General features: G+C 37.1%; 1 protein-coding gene across 2 annotated transcripts in view; it reads left to right on the top strand.

Annotated features, from left to right (window-relative positions):
• The window catches only part of fhit (fragile histidine triad diadenosine triphosphatase), a 281,381-nt gene that overhangs the window by 193,198 nt on the left and 64,397 nt on the right, over positions 1-23,786 (top strand). The gene's annotated exons all lie outside the window — the stretch shown is intronic.

Genomic DNA, 23,786 nt, shown 5'->3' with positions numbered 1-23,786 from the left:
CTCAAGTCAAGAACCGGTTGCATCAGTTTTCGGATGAACAGTACAATGAACCAAGAACCGTTTCTGTCGGACGCGTCTGATTCGAGAACCGAGGAGCAGATGATACTGCACATGCGTTATTCAGTGTGAAGCAGACTGACATACAGCGCATCCAAACCGAACTGGTTCTTTTGGTGATTGATTCTGAACTGATTCTGTTCATCTTCGGTTCTATCTTCACAGCAGTTCAGTCAGTGTACTGTTTGAGTAAATGAATTACTGATGATGTTTTTATAACCTTTCTGGACATGGACAGTATACCCTACACACATTTACAATGGAGAGACTGAAAGCTCTCAGAACTATATCTAAAATATCTTAAACTGTGTTCTGAAGATGAACGGAGGTCTCACGGGTTTGGAACGACATGAGGGTGAGTCATTAAGGACATCATTTTCATTTTTGGATGAATTAACCCTTTGACTAGTTGATTATTAGCCTGCCTATTATTAACATTTGTCTGTTTATTAGTACTTATAAATCACATATAGATCCTTAATCCTGCCATACATCTAAACTTAACTACTACCTTACTAACTATTCATTCATTGAGGCAAATATCATAGATAATGGTTTGTTAATAGTGAAAATTAGACATTAAAATAATGTGTGACCGTATTTTTTTTTCTTTAAAATAAAATATTCTTTAATCCTATATACCTGTTTATAGGGTATATCTGTGAATTTGCAAAGACTAAAGTCTCAAATCCAAAGAGATATTCTTTATAAAAGTTAACATTCAACCATAACCCCCTAAAACAGCTCGTTCTAACACGCCCCCACATCTCTACATCACTATGTGGGAATATTTGCATAACACTGCCCAGATGTTCACACAAAGAAAGTAGGCGTACCTTTTATTCTCATTGTGGTATTGTTGTTGCTGCCGCCATGTTGTATAGATGCTGTGTGTGTGGTTGTTAAAGCAAAACTACTTTGTTTGGCCTTTCAAAAGAGGACAATATCTGTTTCATCTTGCCTGGAGCTGATCAGTGCTGGTCACTCAGGAAAAACATCAACTTTGCACTGTGGATTGTCGGATCGGCTTTCACTTTGGACGGAGCTGAGTTCAGCCCACAGCCAGATGCTCCTTAGTAGAATCTGCCGGCCCTCGCCATTCTCAAGGCTGTCGGCCTCTGCTCACTCTAGGCCACGGTTCACTCTAGGCCTCCAGCCTTCACTCACTCAAGGCCGCGGTGTGTGATGCTGTTTCGTTGAGAAAGCGAAACTACCTTGTTTGGCCTTCCAAAAGAGGACACGACTAGAAATTTTTATATCACATTTATAATGGGTTTTGATGTTTATGTCTTGTCACTCCGGCTGGACAGGGCCTCACAATATGTTAATTGTGTATGGATTGATTGATGTTATTTTAATTTATTAAGTCAATTTTACTAAAATGTCATATTTGGTCTGTCAATAATTTAATCAACAAAAAATAAATTTTAGTTGACATTTGGTTCAAAAGTGCAATATTAAACTCAATTTTGTATATTTGTGCATGTGTACTGTATTGTTATATTGGAAAAATGCTTTAGTTATTGTTTGTTGTAAGTATTATTACAGAAAGTGCAATCATAAGAAAGAGGTACAAACATTCCACAGAAAAAAATCATCCAAGATGGACCCAAAATATATGCAAGTACATCAAAACAAGTGCTTCTAGATATGTAAGCTTGAATTTTTGCATGTGTTCAACTGCAATTACACTATTAAGATGATAATTTGTATACCATCTAAACAAATCAAAACTCTGAGGTCAGACTGATTCAGTTTTGGTTAATGAATGAAAAACTATTTATTTTTTATTGAATGATTTTATCCTTACATAGTGAAAAAAAATGTGGCTTTTTTCTCTACTCTTCAGTGATGTTATTACTGCTTAATAGAAATGATTCATACAAGGATGTGCACATTCCTAGTTATATTAAACAAATTTGCCATCATACAGAACAATCATTTTGTTCTTTTTCCGCCTTTCCATCTTTTCCCCCATCCCTTTCAATTTACTGACTTGCGTAGATGAATAAATTTGTAGATGGAACTTGGGTTTGAATAATAGATGAGCTGAAGTGGTTTATTTGAATCAGAGGTTGAGATCCCTTGATGAGAAGAGCATTTCTGTAGCGAACGTTAATGGATTTTTACCGTGCATACATATTTTACCCACTTACCCACAAAAAAAAGAAATTTATTTCATTCTAAAAGGGAGTCATGGCAACGCTGCTGTCTGTTAATTTCATTGATATTCAAAATGTATCATGCATGCATTTAATTATACAGTACATCCCATCATGCCAGACTTCAGTGTTTGGCTTTGGCCACACCAGGCAAGCATCAAATTTGGCTTAAGTTTCTTATAAAAAAAATAAAAAAAAATCATACAGTGATATTCATATAACTAAGGGAAGCTTGTCTGGATATGAGATGAGTAATACATTTATTATAAAGTCAGCATGTAGTCTCCGGTGAAACAGTGTTACAAAGCTCCATTAACCAGTGCAATGTGAAATTACTAAGGTTGTCAGTCTATAATTTGCTGAACAAAGCCAATAAATTAGGAAAATATTGAGACATAAAATTTTTATAGTAGACAAAGGCATTGAATATACATTTTATAAAAAAAAGAAATCAGTGTATTGTTTGTTTTTATTTCTAAATCATTGAACAAATGACCATCACTGACCTACAGCCCACAGCCAATCAATTTTATAATAGAGTTTGTCAATCATCCCAAGATTGTATTTCTGCGTTGGCCATTGCTTTATATCTTGCTTCAGTATCTTGTTTCAGTATCATTATAGTCATCCACGTGATTTTGTGTAGTATTCCAGGCCTTCTGAAGGTTTGTGGGAAGTATAGACCAATATTCAGCTGAGTTTGGCCGAATACATAATATTTTCGAGTGAACACTATAACTAGAGCCTACACAATATACCAAATGTTATTGGAAAGCTTTGTTGGAGTGGAGATTGCGGAAAAAGCCTCCACAACTATCATTATGTCAAGCTCAAGGGAGTTGTGCTTCACCTTTCTAGCTAACTTTTGGCTTTCTGCTTTCTTTTGGTATCTTTTATTCTTTGTTATTGTAGTTTCTTGCTTCAGGATAAACAGGCTTCTACTTCGCATGTCTAGCTGAGAGTTTCAGTGACTCTTGTTCCTAAAGGGAGGAACTGAAGGGTTGGGCGGCCATACATGTGCCTGTGCTTTTTAAATCATTATCTGGTTGAAATATGGATCGCTTGAGGCTCACGAGACTTGGTGTCATATGCTCTTAGATGAGGATGACAGTGATCCAGAGGGAAGGATATGATGTTGCTCCAATAATGCTGTTTTATTTTTTTCACTTGGGACAACATGTAGTAGAACATGGCCTGCTCCACTGGGACCTTCAGTAGGTTTGAATGCTCGCTGAGTGCTTTGATCAGCACATTTTCCCTGGTGGTTATCATCCTCTTCCTCGTGGCGATATAACTTTATGGCAAAAATATGACTGTTATATCTCAAAAGCAATTACATTATTTTGGAGTCACTAATTAGGGGATAGCAGTTTTACCGTTATGTCACTTTCTTTTAATTAAGGTGGCATGAAATTATTACTCTGCAAATCTCTTTCTGTATTTTGGTTCATGTAATGTATTGGAAGTATACTTTTGACATTGGCAACCTTTTTTAGTTTTATAATGATAGGGTTTCCCAGTAAAACAGAATATTAAAATATGAAATCATGGAGCAGGACTTTTCTTTCAAATTGGAAATTAAATGGCACTGTATATCAGAATACCAGTAAAATTTGCTAAAACAATGCCTAAATATAGCATAGACAAATTTTGGCTACAATTTATTTTAAGGTCAAATTCTCACTATTAACAAATCACTAACAAAGACTTTTGCCTCAGTAAACTCATAATTTGCTGCTTATTAGTGGTTAGTTGGAGCTTCATCTGGGGAAGAAAAAAAATCAGAATCAGAAACATTCAAAAATCAGATAAAAATCTTATAAAGAACATATTGACTACTATTGAATGTTTTGTTTGAAAGGGGTCATATGAAGTTGCGAAAAATAACATTATTGGTGTATTTGGTGTAATGCAATGTGTTTATGTGGATTAAGGTTAAAAACATTATTTTCCACATACTGTACATTTTTGTTTCTCCTCTGTGCTCTGCCTTTCTGAAACATATTGATTTTGATAAAGCTTTCTGAAAAGCGAGGTGTACACTGATTGGCCAGCTATCCCATGCATTGTGATTGGCCGAATGCCGTAAGCCTGTGACAGAAATGTTAGACCCCATGTCATACTGTGCTGCTGTCTCCCAGCAAGATGAGACAAAACCAATAAAACCCATTACAATCAAGGTGGGCACATAATTACAGATTATTACGACTTATACTGTCTTTTAATACGTTGCGTTGCATAAACATCGTGCTGCGTAAACATAAAACTATGTCTGCATTTGTGATCTGAGAAACGACAGACAAGCGCTACTCTACACCGCTTAAAACTCATGTTTGAATCATTAGTGGCAAATCCTTTACATATGAAAACATACTTACAGACTATGAGTCAGAAGCGCCAGCCTGTCCTTGCAAAGTTGGAATTGCCCCACTTTATAGAAACAGACACCTGCATTGTAGGCTACTCTCACATGAAACAAAAATATTTTTTTTTTCTTGATTGTCCTCTGCAAAATGCACTGCACATATCTGAATATTTGGGATGAACTGTTCTGGAACAGTATTGTAAATACAACTTAACCCTCTGGAGTCGATTAACACGTATGCGCGTTATGAGTCATTTTCTCCTGATAACCCCGAAAAGAACTTAAATTACACTTTCAGTTTTGATCGTACAGATAAGAGCAATACATCAATCGAATCTGTAAAGGGTCCACAGATTTCTAGTTCTATTTCTTGACCGATTTCTAGATTTCTTTTGCAAGGCCAAACAAAGTAGCTTCGCTTTCACAACAAAACACACAGTGTCTCCACGACATGGTGGCGGCGGCAACAGTGAAAAACAAAAAACAACAACATTTGGGTGGTGTTATTAAAATCTTCCCACATCGTGACGTAGACGTGGGGGCGTGTTAGAATGAGCCATTTTAGGAAGGGGTGGTTGACTCTTAACTTTTATAAAGAATATTTTATAAAGAAGACTTTAGTTATTGCAACTTTAAAGATCTTCTCTATGCATGAAGAGCATCAAACTTCAAATAGAAAGGAAACTTTTAAATCGAATATTATGAGCAAACACTATCCAGATGAAAACATAAACAACAAACATAACATGCATGTGTTTTTACAGATAAGTAGCATGTCAGTTTTGCTTAGATTAATACACTAATACATATGCAAACATAATGCCATGTTAAGCAGACTATAATTCTTTGTGGTCATACATTAATGAAATATTCACACTCAGCAGTAACATGTATTCAGTGGTAGTATCACTCCTTTTACACTCACATGTTATTTCACTGGAACTGAAAAATAAATAAATAAATAAATTCACACTCAGGCCCTGAGCTACAGCATGAAATATGCCTGGTTTGCTATTACTTGTCTTGATTGAACTTAAAAAAAAAAAAAAATTCATTTAATTGTATTTCTTTTTCTTTTCTTTTTTTTTTTCTACTGAGGTTTTATTAACATACTGACTGTTTAATAGTATATATATTCTGCATTATAATATTCTACATCCCTAATCCTACCCAATACCTATATTTTCTTTTCTCTTCGGGGTGTTACAAGCTGTTTGTGAATAGATAAGATCCCTAAAGTTGAAAAGACTAAAGTCTCAAACCCAAAGAGATATTCTTAGAGAAGTTTAGACTCGTCCACATCCTCCTAAAACGCCGGTTTAAACATTCCCCTACGTGTTTACATCACGTTGTGGGAAAATTGGCATAATGCCCAGATGTTCTCCCAAAGAAGGAAGGCGTATCTTTAATTCTCGCTCTTTCCACCGACACCATGTTGGACTCTGTTTCATTGTGAAAGTGAAAATACATTGTTTGGCCTTCCAAAAGAGGACGCAACTAGAAATCAGTGGTTAAGTTGTATTTACAACACTGTTCCAGAACAGATCAACCCAAATATTCAGATGTGTGCAGTGCATTTTATGGAGAACTGTTTCCTGATCCTGGGAGAGAAGATTACAATTCCAGCTGTTCTGACTCACAGTCTGTAAGTAGGTTTACATATGTAAAGGATTTGCCACTGATGATTCAAACGCCAGTTTTGAGCAAAGCTTGTTGTTTGTCATTTCTCAGATCACAAATGCAGACATGGTTTTATGTTTAAAATGTCAAGCTTTGTAAAAAACGTGTTTTAGAAGGCGGGGCATAGAGGAGAAACAGTAATATACAATATGTGAAAAATAAGCACATTGCATTACACCAAATACACCATTTTAGCAATGTCATATGACCCCTTTAACAACTACCTTACTAACTATTAATAAGCAGGAAATTATTAGTTTAATGAGGGATGCGTCATATTTAATGGTTTGTTTATAGCGAGAATTGGACCTTAAAGGGGGGGGGGGGGGTGAAATGCTATTTCATGCATACTGACTTTTTTACACTGTTAAAGTGTTGGATTCCCATGCTAAACATGGACAAAGTTTCAAAAATTAAGTTGTACGTTTGAAGGAGTATTTTTGTTCCCAAAATACTCCTGGTTTGTCACAAGTTTCGGAAAGTTTTTTTTCGACTATGGCTCTGTGTGACGTTAGATGGAGCGGAATTTCCTTATATGGGTCCTAAGGCACTTCTGCCGGAAGAGCGCGCGCTCCCGTATAGCGAGGCTGAGCAGCACAGACATTCCACTGATCAGAGCGATTCACTGATCAGAGCAAGAGCGTCGCGAAAAGTCACAAAAGGAGTGTGTTTTTGGTTGCCAGGGCAAGACAACCCTCCACAGATTACCAAAAAAAAAAACAGCATTAAGGGACCAGTGGATGGAGTTTATTTTTACAGAGCATCAACGGAGTTGTGCAAGTGTTTTTGTTTGTTCCCTGCATTTCGAAGATGCTTGTTCACAAGGCCCAGTTTGACGACGGATTTGCGTATCGTTTATTTCTTAAGGATGATGCAATCCCAAGGAAAAAGGGTCACGATTGTGTGTTGGAACCGCAGGCGGTGAGTGAAACAGCTTCAAATATCTCTGCCTCCTTGTTAGTGCGTCCGCCTCCCATGCCGGAGACCCGGGTTCGAGCCCCGCTCGGAGCGAGTCGTTGCTGCTGCTGCTTTCGTTCAGTTTCAGCCTCTGGATCTGATTCTGGATCATAAATAAACGGCTGAATCTGACTGTAAGCCATGGTTTGTTTTGGATGATGGGTTTTCCCTCATGGTAATGTCACAGCTTCCACATGCTCTCAACGCAAAAGCCTATTCACACTCGTGATTCTTTAGCTCCGCCCACACGTCACTCCTCCAGCCGGTCATGTTTTTCCGGGAAAAATCGGTACAGACTATCTTTCTCTTATGAATATAATTAAACTAAAGACTTTTTGGATTTATGAAGGATGCAGTACTACTCCATATGCACTCAAGATTAACAGGATATTGAGTGAAAACGAGCATTTCACCCCCCCTTTAAAATAAAGTGTATTCAAATAAATTGTATTTGATTATTTTATTCATTGATTAAATAATTGGAAATGGTGGGTTGATGGTTGTTCAAAGATTTCATGAAAAAAAAAAAAAAAAATAATAATAATAATAATAATAAAATACTTCCTCATTTGTAAATTTACTCACTTCAAATACTCAAAGACTCCTCAGTGTCCATAGTTTTTATTAGTCACAGCTCTTTTTATTCTTGGTTCTTTTCATTGTGTGGCCATTTACAGAACTCCACTGAATAGAAGATGTGTAGTGTACATAGAAAGTCACGTATTTGCTTCTCGTGAACATTTACAAACCAGTCTTTTATCCCTGTGATTGTCAGAGCCTTTTCCAAGCTGTAGAGAGGTGGATCTCAAAGGGACTAAATAACTGTGCGGCGCAACATCTTTTCTTTGTGTCAAAACTGCATGTATTTATTTTATTTTTTTGTTGCGAGTGCTCTGGAAGTATCCATTAAAGAAATGGCAGTGCAATAAAAACACAGTGTTGTCATAGGGGATACAAACTCTATAAAAAGTTTTCTGAGTACACTCTGTGGTTTTTAAGTTAGAGCTTTCAACACATAAGTGAAATATAGCAGTTCAGAAACATTTCAGTGCAATGATATTCCCTCTTTGTTCTCGCAAAACGAGGCAAAAATGAATGCAAACAGTTGTAGGTTCAAAGAGCTGCCGAGAAGATGTTGTTTCGTTTTGTAATACTCGGAAACTGATAGTCCCCGATTTCTCCTCACGCAGCTCCAGACCAGGTGGCCAAAGACACAATACACAAAGAACATTTTGTCATGCCTCTCAACTGTCATCAAAAACAAACACAAACATTGTCCCAGCAGGCTATTACCTTCCGACTTCAAACACAAAATCGGCGGGGAATGTTTTTCCGTGTAGTCGGGGGTAGACAGTGCCGTAATCTTACTGTGCCGCTCTGCTTTTCTAACAAAGCTTTTAAGAACAAACAGCTTCAGTGGCGGTTTCATACCTGGAGGCATGCCTTCAGGGACCTGCTAAACACAGCTCAGGGTCTCGCCTCACCTCAGCTGCCTAACAGTCTAATAATCTTATCACCTCTTTCTTCTATGGCTTTATGTGTACATTGCCCCAGTGCTTATAATTAGTATGGGAAACACAATAGCTTTGTTCCACGCACTCCTAGCGAGCTCCTTTGCTCTGTTGCTTACATATGGAGCTGCCAGGCAGTTTCAGTAACCACAAATGAGCCATGGTTTTGCTACACTAACCATAGTTAAACAATGGTGTTTGTAGTAAACTGTAGTTATACAAATGGTAATCGACACACAAAAAACATGGTTACCACACTTCTACTATAATAAAGCCGTGGTTAATTTTCGTAAAGGATAGTGCAGCAGTCACAAAAAAATAAAATAAAATAAATAATAAATAAATAAAATACATTTACAACTTAATTTTACTTTCATCAATAGATAATAATAATAATGTTTTACAGCAGATTTTAAACATATGTTCAGGTTTTTATTTAAATCATATTTTTTATTATATATGCATTTATTCATGTATTCCGTTTTAACTCATTTATGCTCAGCTTAATAAAACATAGTTTGAGGTTTATATGTTTTAAAGATTTCAGTTACAGGGAAAAAAATCTACTTGAAATAAATCTGTAATAAAATACAGAATTTGAACACTATATATATATATATATATATATATAGTCATATATATGATGTCACGGTTCGGTTCGGTACGGTTCGGTACGTTTTAGATACAGCAAAATGTAAAAACATCTCAACCTTTCAGAATGCCGCAAGCGCACCACGGGTCATGTGACAAGAACTAACCAATCAGCTTCATCCTTCCACGTAACAATGTTGAAAGCTCAGCCAAGATGAAGGAACAGCTTATACATATATATATACCACATATATACATATATATATATATTTGCCTGAAGATATCAACTTAACATAATTGTCAAAATCACACACACGCACACAATATTAATTCATTCAATATTTTTATATGTCTTAGCGTTGCTGTATTTTTGATCAAATACCTTGTTGAGCATAAGAAACTTCTTTCAAAAACATAAAAAAAGTTCCAGACTTTTGACCTGTACTGTATTATGCTAATTAAAGTGTACAATACATAAATGCTTAATATTAAAAATATGACTTCTAAAAATGGTTACGACCTTGCCTTTTAAATGCTGTCTAGTTAGACAGCTCACTGGAGCTAATATATGCAGCAGAGCCCGACAAAGTAACAAAGAATGACAGTAATGCATATGTTCCTCTGGTTTGCTGTCCATTACGTGTCTGTACAGCTCTGATGTTTAGGACGTTTAGAGTGTTCTGACTGACCCTTTCTGTGGGCCGTGGAGGAAGGCCTTCTCAGAGCATTCGTATTAGAGATGTGACAGACGAGTCTTAATGCTTTGACATCCCTCTGTCTCAGTGGTCCCTTCTTGTATGTCCCCTTTTAACCCTGTGATCCATAAACGCTGCCAAGCTGCTCTTGTGGTGAGTGCTGCTATTCAGAGGAGAGAGCGTGAGAGTGCTCTGATTTCATCTCATGGCTGCACTCCTTGGAAGCATTTACCGCAGTTTATCGATTTAGGCACACATCAACCCCCTTCCCACACCTCCTTCTTGTTTAATCATATCAGATTTTTAAGATAGCTACAGATTGATGGTATTGATCGAGTCAGACAAAACTGTCAATTCCTGTCTGTTGGCTTGTTTTTTGAGGCAGAATGTTTTTATGGAGCACTTGTTGAGAATTTAAATGAACATGGCAGAATCAATGTGTTTTTGAGACCACAAGTGTTCGGAGAATCTTTAATCAGATCGCATATAATTTCTCCGTTTACGCCAATCAAACCTTGTTAATGGTACTCCACTGCCCTTAAGTCAACATCTACTCAAAAACTTACTTTTACTACTACATGATCTAATGCTGCATAGATGCAATGTTCCCAGATCCAGAAACACAACAAGGTCACCGGTAAAACAGTCCATGTGACATCGGTGGTTCAACTGTAATTTTACGAAGCTATATGAGAATACTTTTTGTGCGCAAAGAAAACAATAATAACATAATTTATTCAACTATTTTTTCTCCCCCGATTTACCGTCTTCCGCCATTTTGGAGAGTACCCCTGAACATAATCAACATAATCATAATTTTTTATGTTCAGTAACATTCATACTGAATGTAAACAATGCTAACTATGCTCTTACCAAAATGGAGGAAGACAGTAAGCACTTTCACACATACAGATTTTTCCGGAAAATTACTGGTAAATTGCCGTAAAGAGATCATGTGTGGATCTTTTAAAAAATACCGGTAAATTTGTTCCGGCAATTTAACGGTATGAGAAGTTGTAACATTACCAGTAAATTCGGAATTCTGCTGTGTGTGAACGCAGAAGGATGTATGAGCACGTAAGAGTTCAGAATGCGGTGACGTAAGACGTCTACTCCAGGTCAATCATAACAATGTGTCGCATTCACGCACTGTTTAAAAAAATAAAATAAATGTCATCCAACTAAAGCGACAGTGAAATTAAGGCGCTTCTCATTATCTGGTGGTATGAAGAAATTTGTCGTCATCTGAGAGAAACTGTTAGTGATGCAGTAACGTATGATAAACGTATGTTAACTGTCACCGAGAGCAATGCATTCATAGGACAAAGTCAGGTCATCAATAAACTGAAAACATTGCATCTTAATATCTAAAAAATAAACGACCATCACAAACGAAGTAGTAGTGGAAGTATTTCTTGTTCCTATTATGACTTTTGTCAGTCTATTAGGGGGTCCGGCTACTCCACAAATCCTGTAGCTCTAAACCAGTGGATCTCAACCCGCGACACGTCATGAAATGACACGTACGCTGCCCACCATGCCGAACACAATAATAATAAAAAATAATAATAACTTTAAGTTTTACAACTTAATTTTAACTTTAGTTTTTACATAGGAAAAAACAGATAGGGTACAAATGAGAAGTCGGAGCAGTGAAGAAGAGTGCTGGACATTCGGCATCAACTTTCAGTTTGCCCCGCAACTCACTTGAGGATGTTCAGCCCGTCTTTTTTTCCAATTCTCCCAAAACAGCTTATACTACTATTTCAGCTATTAAAATATTTCAGTTTTGTATGTTTGGAGCAGTTTTTGATCATTAAACAGGCTTATAAGTTTTGTTTTTAAAGCGGTCAGCACAGAAAGAGAGTTTACATAGCCTATGTTTAATCAGTTTAGCCTTCTCAAATCATCACGAATTGTCTAAAATAAAATCTAAAGATATAAAACAGTTTGAGCATAACGATGTTTTAACGTTAAACCCAGATACATGTGCGCTATATCGAATATTTTGTGTGGAGAATGCAAGATAAAGCACACTTTTTTGGGACATAGGTGCCAGCGCGATCATAATATAAAATAAAGAAATTTAAAATAAAGAAAACAAACTTTCTGCCGTCTCGTCTTGAACAGGAGAGCTTACAAAAATAAAACGAAACTCTACGATAAATATATCTAAAGCTTTGAATTACTACTTAACGAAATAATAAAAACAAACAACAAAAAATTTCAATACAATCATAATCCATTTAGGAGGCGCGTCTAATGAGGAGATGACGAGTCAGCAACTTCATCCTTGGGAAACAGATTCAGAAAACACTAGTTTATTAGTAAATAATTCAAATATATGTTTACAATTTCCCTCTGTCACATTCATGGTAATTTTTCCATTTGCTTTGGGACATCTTTTGAACTCAATTTGAACACAAAACTGTTTATCTGCGCTGATAGACTAATTGATATGAATTTGGATCAGTATTGGCTTTGTGAAGGCACCTTTTCTGCAAAATGCGTCTTACAGACTGCAACTTACAATCGCAACTTCATTGTGCTATTAATCATTTCAAGCCGATTTGCACTAAATTGGTCAACTCCCGACAGCATCGGGTGTTTTATTAATGGTGAGTATAATTATTCAAAGCAGTCGTCTATTACAATGTCTCTGTAACAAAAGCAGTTGCATGAATTCTAAAGTTTGAAACAAAAATGAAACCATCAACAGAAATACTGAACACATATTACCCTCCATGTTTAAAAATTCAAGTGCAGCTGATTAGAGATTAAAGACATCACAGAATTTACCGGTATTTTGGAATGGATGTGTGAATGGTGCTTTCCCGGAAAAAAGACGGAATGTCGTAGACTGTGTGAACAGCGCATTTTTGAATTTACCGGTAAAGTCGTTCCGGTAATTTTACGCAAATTAACTGGTATTACTGCGTGAAAGAGGCTAGTAAGTCAAGGAAAAGTAGTATGGACTGTTCAATGTTCCTTAGTGTTTTAGCACATATGTCCAAATGCACAATGGCATAATCCAAAATAATTTTGTTAGATGCCACTGTATGGGTGCTGGAAGTAAAGTTAACCAATAACCAAATAACTGTGTATTTGTTGATTTTCATTATTTCTTCAATTACCAGTGGATGCACTTAAAAACCATCTTACATTTTGTGTGTATGTGTTTGTTGCATTTGCCATGTTTTACGAAAATAAACTGTTGAGTTGTTGTTGTTTTCATGTTGACGTTAATGGACACTATTGAAGTTGCTTGAAGATGAAGATGCTTTGTGAATTCCATTTCTGATCCAGAAGACATCTTTGCAGTGTTTGACAAAGTGGAGTATATAAAAACCTCAGCGGTGCATCAAGTACAGTCTTATTATGTCGACGTGCTTGATTACAAGAAGTGAAGATTATTTCGCATGACTCTCACAACTCTCACAACATGACTTACTGCCCTCTTTTCTGTCGGAGAAGGAAATCTTTTATGGGATTATTAAAGCCCTTACATCCGTACTTTGTATCCTGGAAGCTTATGGTGATCCTTAGGAGAGAGGTTTTGTAAAGGAAAGGTTGTATTCACAATCCCAGCAGGTCTCTGGGCTTTAACTCACCTCCTCATTTCAGCCATAGAGTGAGAGGCCTTGGATTCGTCTGAATCTCTTCAGGGCTTCTGCTGCTGATCGCTCAGCAAAGCTTATGAGGCCCTAATCCTACCTGACAGTTTAATGATAATTGCACGAAAGATGTTCACCCAAGACACTCACTATCAAATGAGTAAAGCGCTCGTCATCGAACCAAACTCTTAATTTAGAGCGTGAGAAATAACCTTCACACTGCAAGGAAAATCATTTTCTTAATCAGTGTTTTTGTCTTGTTTTCCAATAATCTTAATATTTACAGCCTTGATGTGATATTTATTTGCAAAAGTGAATTAAGCATATGTGTGTGTGTGTGTGTGTGTGTGTGTACTATATGAAGAGTTTGGTTCCAAAACGTGATAAAATGGCATTAAAAATATATATATATATTGAGTTCCCACCAAAATCTGTATTGTATCGTCTTTTTATTTTCTTTTTTTTCATGCAAAATACAATATCCGCTGTTATTCTGTCATGATTTCTCCCTACCTTTCCAAACCGCTTCCCCAAAATGTGATATGTCCTCTCAACCAATTACAGTGCACCATTCCACTCATCGTAAACAGTAACTGACAAGCTATGCAAATATCGCATTCTTGATCGCAGATTAATCGATTTTGATTATTTATGCGATATTGCGTAGCTTCTCAGTAAACAACGGCTCTGTATATTAAATGCTGCTCCATCTGAAAGCACGTGATTTATATATATATATATATGTTGCCTAGTGATTAGCACTCATGCTTCAACACATTTAGCAGCTCTATGCAATTCTATTTCTATTTATCAGTTTTTAGCAACCAAGTGGTTTTGAATTCAGCTTGAACCACCTTTCCAATGTCATTTATTCCTCTACACTGCGTCATTTAATGTCTTTTTGATCACAATCCTTATAAATTAAAATAGTAAAAAGGCCAAAAATATTCTGCATTCAGACAGGACTTCCGGAAGAGTCTCAGAGGAGAGGTTTACAATAGAAACACCCGGGTTGTGTTACTCGATGAAAGGTTCTGTGCTAGACGCTCCGCTGGAACGTCAGCTGTAAATTTGCACCGTATTTAAAGAGCTCATGTCAGGTTTATGGAGAAAATATGAAGTCATGCGCACATAATTTCAACCATTGGCTGTCTGTTTATTTATCCTTCAGGTGTGCGTTTGGGTGAGTGATATCCTTTGCTATACATCACGGCGTGGAAACATCTCTCTTGAATATTTCATCTCAAGGCCCTTATTTTAGGCAGCGTTATTGCAGGGTATAGCCGTGATTGTTTTAGGAAGGCAATAAATCACCTTCTAATTGTCTGCTTGCTTTCCACCTTGCATGGAAAATGTTGCGAGTGTATGATCTTTCCAAACACAAATGCAATCATAAGACGAATGCCACCTTGATGCATCATTCATTGTACAAGCATTTATTTATTTCATTGTTTAAGTACTGGCAGACTGAAATGACATCAGTCAGTCAAGAGAGCCATTCTCTTGGAGAAATGGAAGGACGTGGATCTGTGCCCTTGTGGAAACACGCGAGTGTCCTCTTTTGAATCTTTCAAATGGAAAGCAGATGCTTTTATATGCCTTACAAATGAATGAATCTGTCAAAATGATATGCATGATTTTCCCTCGGCCCTGCCGTTCCTTCTGTACATCTCCAGATGATGTATGATCCAGGCTGGATGTTAAACCGGTTCGACGTTTTGTTCCTGCCACACAGCTGGGGATGCAAAAGCATGGCTTTGTTCCTCTGAAAGGAGCGTGATGGGTTGTGGAGATCTGTTTTCTCTGTGTCTTCTACATTGTCTTGGCGCGGCTGTCGGTATATCAGCACTAACTGGTCCACTGATGCCAGTCTTCATCACGCCAGCGCCCGCTGCTTCACTGCCACTCAGCGTGCTGATGGGAATTCAGGCTTAGAGCCTGCTGTGAAGTCTAAACTAAAGACAGTGTGAGGTGTTGACAGCAACAAACAAAAAAAGCACTTTTAACAACCTCAGCAAAAACAGCCACTTTTTATCAGTCATTCGTTCTCAACCATGGAGCTGGGTCCCACTTTGGGGCCTCATCAAACTTCCAGATGGGCCTCAAGACTAATATTAGTAGTAGTAGTCATCTTATGTTCTATTATAATTTTATTCCTTGCATTTATCTTTATTGTATTTTTATTCCAGATTTAGTTTACTTTTTTTCTTTCTTTCTTTTCTCTTGTCAAGTTTAAAGCTGCGGTAGGTAATTTTTGACGCTCTAGCGGTTAATAAACAGAACTGCTTGCGTCTTGCGGATGAACATCTTAGCCGGAACTACTTCTCTCTGTTTATGTCTATGAAGAATCACAAAGGTACTGGGTTACTCCGCTGCGGTACCCCCGAAGCAATCTAAAATAGTCCGAATATAAACACTTATTATAGGTGCACCCTAGTGATTCAGGACAAGCTAAAAACACGGTTTGGAAAATGGATTCATGGTGTACTCGCTTATTATATACATTTTTCTACATTTTGAACACAAACAAAGTTACGGACCGCAGCTCTGATTGGTTGTTTCTTAACGGGAGCGGTGTATTTCTGCAAATGGCAATAGGACCAGTGGGAGGAGACAGAGGAGCTTGATTTTTTCACAGATTATCTGTCTCATATTCTACTGTCAGGACATAATGACAGGTTTAACAAATATGTAAAAAATATATTTTTACAAAAGTTACCTACTGCAGCTTTAATTTTTTCATCTGATATTTATGTTTGATTTGATTTCAACTTTATTCCAATTGTGAGATATACACTTTCGTTCACAATAACAACACTGTTACACAGCATATTTAATGTTATATTTAATATATTAAAAATGCATAACTTTTATTACAAAATCACATTATCACATATGTTCAGAAGTTAATCTACACTGTAAAAAATGTGGAGTAGGATTTACTTGAAAAAAGCTTGCTAAGTTTTTTCACTCAGAAAATTTTAGTAAATTTACAAACATTTGCTAAGTAAAAGCCTAAACATAATTATTAGTAGGTTTAATTAGACATTTTTAAGTTAGGTTTACTTGGAAATTCCCAGTTAATTTTGGTGACTCTTTGTTTCTGAATTTTACATTGTGTAGCCTAATGCTTATTACTGAAAAAAAGCGTACAACTGTATTTTTCTTTTGCAAATTTTGCACTCATATATTTTAAGTACAACTTAAACATTGAATTTAATAAAATCTGTGAGTTTATGCAATTTACTTTAACAAGGTAACACTGGTAAATCACCGTGTTATTAAAGCATTTGGTTCACTTGCAAACATGCAAATAAGCATGTAGACCGGCTGTTATCATTTTAAGATAATATGCCCACTTTTTTAAAAATTAATAGCCATCTGAACACAGAGACCTCAATACTTGGTACACCACACACAATGACGGTGACAATCAGTGAATAGTGTTTGAGTATCAATGGGTCATTTTTTGTGTCACAAAACAGTATGTTAGTAAAACAAACAACAACTAACAACTAAAATAAACAACTAACAACAAAAGCAACCATAAAACAGTGTACATTTTTAATTATTCATGCCCCATTGCTTGATGGGAAATATGGCATCATAACTTTGATATTTACTTAAAGAATCCTTGTAAACATAACAAACGGTTCCAAGTAAAATATACTTGAGTTTTAACTTTCATTTATACCTAGTCAGTTCCATTTGAATTTACTTGTGTATTTAAGTAAAATAAATAAAAATGAAACCTCAAGTAGCTTATTGAATTAAACATGATATTTTGAAGTAAAAAGACAAAATAGTATTTGTTTGTAAAATTTACTTAACTGATGCTATCTTTATTTACAAGTTCAAAAAATCATTTTTTACAGTGTATATTGAAGTATGGGTGTGTATGAAAATTGTTTAAACAGTTGCTAAACATAAATGTTAAATCTGCCATTTATTCATCAATGTACGCCAATCAAAATATTCATTATACAATATTCATATTTCAAGTAAAAGCTGTACTTTATTATTTAAAGTTGATATTGAAAAGTTACATGAAGAAACTGTTTCATGACTGTCAGTTTTATTGATATAATATACTATAAATGATTTAGATAATAATTTCGCCATCATTTATGACCAGTCACAAGGGATCCTCCTGCTGTCATGAACATTTTTGTTTCAATAAATCTTTAATAATTCCACGCGGGTACTGCTAACCATTCTTCTCAGCCTTCAGTACTGTTGAGATTAGTCATTCTCTGTCATCCCACTGATATCCTTTCCTAATTATTGCTTTCCCCTCATCCTGCGTGTCACAGGAAAACGGCTTGTGTTCATATTAAACTCTCCCTTGGGTTGGTGGCGTCCATTTGAAGGTGTCACATGTGAAGTCTTTCTCCCATGATACGCTCCCGTTCCTGCCTATTTGCCTTGCTAATCAAGTGTGAAGGATGATCCTGCAGGCCGCAGAGAGACCGTCTGTCACCGCGTAATAGGACAGAGACATGTGGATGAACCTGTGTGTGAATACTGCCATTAACCTGAAGGTGCAGCAAGGTGTGTAGAGCGATGATGAGCAAGTTCATGGATCAGAGCCTCCAAAAATCCACCTTGGAATTAGGACGCTGCATTTTGGTGATACCTACCCCGTGGTATTAGCCTACCTACTGTCTGACGGCTGAACGCTAGTGAGCTTTTGTCACCTGCTTTTCTAATAATCTCTGTATATGCAGATGCGTCCCATATGTGCTCTCACAAATGATAATGTTTTATTAGATAGTAAAAGTTTTCTGTCACCTTGGATGCTTCTGTTCCCTCGCGAAGTGGCGTATTGGGAGATCTTTCCTGACAGAGAATGATGGTTGCTTTTAGATTAGCTATCAGAACGGGAAAGGATTTGCTTCACAGGTTAAGAACATTTTGTTTCTAGTTACACAAATCAAAGTTTTGACTGTTAGCATAAAGTCTCTATAATTTAGCATGTTTTCTCAGATGCTAATGGCTAACATGGACTGATATCTTGGTTACTTATTGTCAGCTGCTTCAAACCAAATTATATATTGTCTTTATCACTACATGCAGTGCAGTGAACCTCAGAAATTGAGCAAATCGTATGACTAGCCTGAGAAAATCAATCTTTAACCCATCTAACCTGGGTTGATGGTCTTGTTTAGTCTTCCAGAGTGGCGAGGATGATCTGATGGCTGATTTTAGGGGGAATTTGGACAGTTCCCATTTGGTCATGCTAGGAAACCATCTTAAACCAGTTAAGACAACATTAAACCGACTAAAACACACAAAACCAGCTTAGGTTCCTTACCTTACTCACGCTCTCTCCAATACACAGTGTGATTTCCTTCCAATTTCAGCAAAACATCAAATTGTCAACATTGAAATCAAAACTATAAAACAAATTTCTGTTTGTTGTCCCACCTAAAAATGCAATCTATGCTCCTGCCAGAACATAAACCACCTCTCTCTTTTGCCTGGCATGCTGTTTAATTGCCCTGGTTCTTAGGGATAATTACTGTTTGTGTGCTTGTGTTTGCATCTATACAGAGGATAGACGTAACTGTATGGTGCAAATGGCACATAAAATATAATGACCACACCATGCTTTTGAATTAGTCTAAGCTTATATTAAAACGTTTTAGGTGACTGATGCTGTTAAAGTTAGGAGCATGTGATTGCAGGGTTTCTTACTGCAATTAAAAAGCCATTTGTCTGCAATGACTGCAATGAGGACAGCACAAAATGATGGTAGGTACAGTATATTGAAGAGCCAGTTTGGTGGGTTGATAAATAAAAGAGCGTACTCTAGCTACCTCACCTTCTCTTTTATATATTTGCTAAATAAGCCCTTTGCCAGCAGTTCTGTCACTCAAGCGGGCGGCTGGCGAGTTTTGTGTGCTTTAGGAGGCCTGTAATAAGGCAGACAGGCTGGATTGGTAGCTGTGTTTGAGATCTCTTTGTTCTGACAGTCCTGTAGTTACGGTGTGAAGCGAATAAAGGCAGTTTGATTCATTTTTCCCCTGCTGGGTTCATCACAGGCTAAAAGACTGTCTGTATTGCTCAGTCGTGTCCTGCTTTTTTTGTGTGTCCAAAATAGCCCTATTAAGTGTCAAAACTTGAGCTGGAAGGAAAAAGGAAAGCAAAAAAGGGAGAAAATAGGCCTTTCTTACCTTATACACTTTCACACCCTTTATTTTTAAGCTTCATTGCTATTTTGTAGAGGGAACACCCCCCCGAATATAAGACATGCCATAAGAACAGAAGAAAACCATGCAAAGTCAAAGGCTGTGGATTCCCTCTGTTAATTGTTTCATCAGCACCGATGGGTCACACTTCTCTGAAATGATGAGGTGGGGACTTCCTGTGTTCCATCTTGGTCATATTTTGCACTGTATTGACTCCCTGACCCACTCTTCAGCACACATTACTGGATCCTGAGCACAGAGTCCTACTCTATCAGAGAGGTCACGTTCCCTGCACTAAGCACTAATTGTTGCATTAAATTTCACCCTGTTGGCTGCCATGGCTACTGCCATGTTCATTTCCCGCTAGCCGCTTAGCTCCCGAATGTGATTTTGAGGGCTAATTGGAATTTGCGATCCAACGGTGTTTCCAGTGGTGTCTCCATTTATTTATTTACTTGCTTTCCTTTTTATGTGGGTATCGTTCGATCACATTACTCAGCTGCTCAGAGCTGATTTTTCTGTTGATGTGTCAACGTTTCAGTAGTGTAAGGTTCAAGGGCAGATGTTTGAAAGGACGGATTAGCAAAGGACTGTAAACCTGAGATGAAGAGATGAAAGCAGTCAAATAAATGCTATGACTGAGAATACTGCCATTGATCTGATGTTGCCATGCATCTGTGGGTGATTATGAGAAAACAGTCAAACTAGAGTTAAAAAAAAACTACTTTACATGGTGTAGGAGATAAATTCAGTTTGGTATATGCACATTTCTGACATGAACGATAGCATATGGACATCAATCAGAAAAATAAAGAACAAAAAACTGTAACTGTTGTTCAATTAAGGCACCTCCTTGAATTCATTACCTTGAATTGAGGCATTATATATACATACATCCCCTATCTGGTATGAGCATAAGCATAGGAACAGTTGCTTCACAGGTCTTTCTCAGTGATTAGCTGCATCTTGTTGCATTAATTGTTCAAATATTAAAATCAGGGAATGTGTTGTATCATTTATATCCATTGTTTCTGCATTCTAAGTCTTTCATTTGATGGCGATACACACAAACCCGGATGAAGATGAGCGAGCTGCAAAGCAAGTATTTCGGATGCTCAATTAGAGTCAACTAAAACTCAACTAAAGTCAATTAGAGCTATAAAAAAAAAAAAAAAAAAAAAAAAAGACATGGAGAAATGAAGAGTTTAAAAACCACTGGTGGCATCAGCAACCAGCAACTACATGCTGTCCTTTGTATTTGGTAAAACATGTACGTGTTAAAACAGCTAATAATAAAATGTGACATTCTGCAGTGTTGTCTCATATTCATCTTTTAATCATATTTACAGATGTCTTCACTACACAGCAAACAAAGCAATTTTGTCATTACTGTCCCAATACTTGAGGGCACTGTATTTAGAGTATATCCGTGTATCAGTATCTCAGTGGCGCTCTGTCCATATAAGCTGCTAATGCTCTGCATACCCAGGCCATCTGAGACAATAAGTTTGCCCGTCTTAAAGGGGGGGTGAAATACTATTTCATGCTGTAATGATATAAAATCTCCATAATCATCGGGAAGAAGGAGGCGGGAACCGGCGCTCAATCAAAATTAAACTTTAATATTCAAAATAAACACAAAACAGCGCACCAGCCCCTCACGGACGACTGGTGCGCATAAATAAAAACCAAAACATAAAATATGGCCCAGGCCTGGTCCTCTCTCGTCCTTCACTATCGTCGCTCCAGTTTTATATCCTTCCATCTCCTCTGTAGGACTCAAGACCGGTGGTGGGGCGCAGATGTCGCGGATTTCCCAATCACTCTACCGGCCTCGCTCGTTCCCACATGCATACTGAGTTCTTTACACTGTTAAAGAGTTGGATTTCCATGCTAAACGTGGACAAAGTTTCAAAAATTAAGTTGTACGTTTGAAGGAGTATTTTTGTTCCAAAAAAACTCCTTCCGGTTTGTCACAAGTTTCTGAAAGTTTTTTTCGAGTATGGCTCTGTGTGACATTAGATGGAGCGGAATTTCCTTATATGGGTCCTAAGGCACTTCTCCCGGAAGAGCGTGCGCTCCCGTATAGCAGAGCAGAGACATTCACTGATCAGAGCGAGAGAGTGAAATGTCACAAAAGAAGTGTGTTTTTGGTTGCCAGGGCAAGACAACCCTGCACAGATTACCAAAAAAAAAAAAAAACAGCATTAAGGGACCAGTGGATGGAGTTTATTTTTACAGAGCATCAACGGAGTTGTGCAAGGGTTTGTGTTTGTTCCCTGCATTTCGAAGATGCTTGTTTTACAAACAAGGTCCAATTTGACGCCGGATTTGCATATCGTTTATTTCTTACGGATGATGCAATCCCAACGAAAAAGGGTCACGATCGTGTGTTGGAAACGCAGGCGGTGAGTAAAACTGCTTCAAATATCTCTGTGTTGTTAACTTAGCTATCGGCGCGTAAGCACATCAAGTAAACAACATGCGATGTTGGCATCAGATTGCACTTCCCACATGTACACCTTAAAAAAAAAAAAGATGACATAAAGTGGAACTTAGTCATTTTCCAAAACCGCTAAGCAAATATATACAGTTTCAATACATACCACATAGGGATGTCCTGCTGTAGTCGTTGCTGCTGCTGCTCTTGTTCAATTTCAGCCTCTGGATCTGATTCTGGATCATAAATATACGCTGAATCTGACTGTTAGCCATGGTTTGTTTTGGATGATGTTTTTTTCCTCACGGTAATGTCACAGCTTCCGGACGCTCTCAACGCAAAAGCTTACTGGCGCTCGTGATTCTTTAGCTCCGCCCACACGTCACGCCTCCAGACGGTACAGATTAAAAAAACGGTACAGACTATCTTTCTCTTATAAATAAATTAAAACTAAAGACTTTTTGGGGATATGAAGAATGCAGTACTACTCTATAGGCACTCAAGCTTAACAGGAGATTGAGTGAAAATGAGCATTTCACCCCCCTTTAAAGTGGTAGCCTAATAAACCTGCTGTTGTCCCTGTCATTTAAAAGTAATTCACTGCTCTTGACTGAATAACTTTAGTAACTTTAATGAGAATGAATCTATATACATATACATAAATTTTAGTACTTTATTCAGTTTCTGTATAGTAGGCTATTATTATTTTATATCTAACTAGTTAATTTAATATGTTTGTTAGTGTTTGTATTTTTATTGTTTGTAATGTTCTTCCTTTTTATTTCTAACTCACCTCTGACTAAATGTATCCGTTGTTGTTCACAGTAAGTTTGGGTCTAGGACTGTCACTGACTGTGTTATTTTGTGTCAACTAAAGCTCTTTTTGGACAGCACCAGTTTTACAGGGGGGCATTAGAGAAATCTGTGTTTCACAGAAAATCGCATAAACTATTAAGACTGACTACATTAATATCAGTGTCAGGTAAGATTACTCACATTCATTTTTGCACTGAATTATATAATGATTTAATTATGCTACAAATGTACCTTAATGGAAATTAAACATGGTCATGGCAGTTGATGTTATGGTTTATATCTATAAGCAATGCACACATACAAAGCATGTGAGCTCTGCAATGCCCAGATGTACAAAACAGATGATCCCATCTCTGTAATTAAACACAGAGATGTTATTCCTGTCTGAATAGGTACATGGCATCACAGACATCAGGTGATAAAACCTGTAACTCAAACATTTAGAAAATTAGTTTCCCCCGAATAGATCGAAATATCCTCCATATACAGTACCAGAAATGAAGTCTGTAAAAATGACCAGACCTCAGCTCATCAATACTGGTTCCTCAAAGAAACTGTAAATATTTCATGCCAAACTGCCATCTTGCATGCCATCTCTTTCCTATTACTACCCTCCTTCATCTGCTTTGTTGAAGCAGATGCTATATATATATATATATTTTTTTTTTCTTTATCCCTAGTGATGCGTACATGTAGCCCACACTGGG

This window comes from Carassius gibelio, chromosome B11, assembly GCF_023724105.1.
Source record: "Carassius gibelio isolate Cgi1373 ecotype wild population from Czech Republic chromosome B11, carGib1.2-hapl.c, whole genome shotgun sequence".
Taxonomy (NCBI): domain Eukaryota; kingdom Metazoa; phylum Chordata; class Actinopteri; order Cypriniformes; family Cyprinidae; genus Carassius; species Carassius gibelio.
Note: the sequence above shows the minus strand (reverse complement) of the source record. Positions and strands in the feature narration are given on the sequence as shown.